The following is a 2,248-nucleotide window of genomic DNA, read 5'->3' as shown; positions in this document are numbered from 1 at the left end:
CCCACACACACACATTACATTATGGAAACAATTGTTGGAAATTAGGAACAATTGTACAGGGGGAGGGGAAAGACGCCACATCAACATTTTGGATACACCTGCCAGTCTTGCGATCCAGGGCCGCTAAACAGCCGTAACCCTGCGCCTCGGCCAGCGTGTTTTCAGCTTTTGTTGCTCTCAGTTCCTTGTTTTAATTTTTGTATGAGCATAACTGTAAGTAAAGAGCTTTCTGCACATTCTACATTGATCTCTTAGTGTATGAGCACCCTTAAAGTTCCAAATAAACATTATCCATAATAACACGGCATATAACATACATAGTCATCAGCTTGGGGATTTGCTTGTTTCGTGGCATGTCTGGAGTTTGGAGCAAAAGGATGAATTAGAGAAAGGAGCTTTGAGACTCACCTCAGACCCTCATTTGCCTGGCGTGTCTGAGCTTTGGTTTCTTCAGCCATGAAGTCAGTGTAGCCTGGATGAAACCACCACTCCACGTGGGCGCGGATGGCGGTTGCCCCACTCACAGGGTTGGAAGTCTGGGAGGAAATACGCCGACAGACGTTCAAACCCTAGATAGACGTTTGGGGTCAGCACTGGTGGTCCATGAGGTCCTGAAGGTTGGCGACCCTGATGGAGATCAACTCGAATCACGCTGGGCTCTCCCACTTACCGACTGCGTGACATCGGTCTCCTTGGGCCTCATCTCCGACCCCCATTTGCCTGGCGTGTCTGAGCTTTGGTTTCTTCAGCCATGAAGTCAGTGTAGCCTGGATGAAACCACCACTCCACGTGGGCGCGGATGGCGGTGCCCCACTCACAGGGTTGGAAGTCTGGGAGGAAATACGCCGACAGACGTTTAAACCCTAGATAGACGTTTGAGCCCAAATCAAAGGAGGCGGGAGAGGTTCATTCTTCCCTCTTTCATTCTCAGATTGTCTTCCAGGAGGGGCAGAAGCTCCTGAGATAACTCCTCCTCCACCTCTGCCTAGCCCCACCCCTCTTCCTGGCCCCACCCCCTCGGCCTGGCCCCACCCCCTCTGCCTCTAGCCCCACCTCCTCTGCCAGGCCCCTCCCCCTTCCTGACTCAGCCTGGGCAGCTCTCCTGCGGGCTCCCTCCCTGCCAAGCCTCCAGCCACAAGCTGCTCTCCATGGCTCCGTCTCCTTCTCTGAAGCATCATCTGCTCCACCTGGGGTCCTGGCGAACAAATGCCTCACCTCCCACCGCCACTAGTTACTACATCGTCACTCCTCACCAAAGGAAGCCCAGTACCCTTCCAAGCTACTCAGGGCAACCCAACCCACCACTGTCCTCTCCTTTGGGTGGAGTGGGGTGCCCCGAGGGGGTGCCCTGAGGGGGTGCCGGCCCTACGGTAGTCTGCTGATCACGAGCTCTGAGGAAGCTGTCCATTCTCACATGTAATATGTTTTATGAAGAAGAGGAAGAAGCACAGATTCCAATGAAAGCGGAGCAATCAGCTCTCAGACGCCCCCTGACACCACACCCAACACTGTGAGGCTTTGCCGAAGTGGGGGACCCTTCAAAGCGGCTAGTGAATTTGTCCCGCCCATGCTGAGGTCTGTGACCTCTGGTGGCCCACTGTCCTGCCCGTGACCTATCCTCCCATACCAGAAGCAAATTAGGGATCTCAATCACCGAGCTGAGCCCCAGAATGGCTGGGGAAGGGGGGCGAACCCCAACTGAGGTTGGGGTTCCATTAGCACCTGACCAGCTGTGGGTGATCTCAAGGGGCCTTCTTGTATCATTCTGGCTTGTCCCAGACCACCCGCTCCAACCATGAGCTTCAAGTGGCCCTTGAGTTTGTGATGAAATGCAAGGTGTTGTCACCCATAAGTCACACTCTCTTGAGTCTAAAATCCGACTTTCAACCAAAAGGCCACTGTGTTCACGCAGTGCCCAGTGTCACAGTCAAAGAAAGTATGTCAGAAAGCAATTTGAACCCTTTCTTGGTCTTTCAAGAAAACGAGGAAGCAAGAGGGAGGAAGGGAGAGATATTCTTTTTTTTTTTTTAATCTTTACTGTTGAAAGTATTACATATGTCCCCCTTTTCCCCCATTGACCTCTCCCAGCCTGCCCCTGCCCCCCACCCCAGGCCTTCGCCACCCTATTGTCTGTGTCCATGGGTTACACATATACGCATACAAATTCATTGGTTGATCTCTTCCCACCTGCCCACTCTCCACTGCCTTCCCTCTGAGGTTTGTTCAGTGCTTCTATGTCTTTGGATCT

Source organism: Myotis davidii, unplaced genomic scaffold (genome assembly GCF_000327345.1).
Source record: "Myotis davidii unplaced genomic scaffold, ASM32734v1 scaffold842, whole genome shotgun sequence".
In the NCBI taxonomy this organism is placed as follows: domain Eukaryota; kingdom Metazoa; phylum Chordata; class Mammalia; order Chiroptera; family Vespertilionidae; genus Myotis; species Myotis davidii.
The sequence above is the reverse complement of the archived record's forward strand: the minus strand, read 5'-3'. Positions refer to the sequence as shown.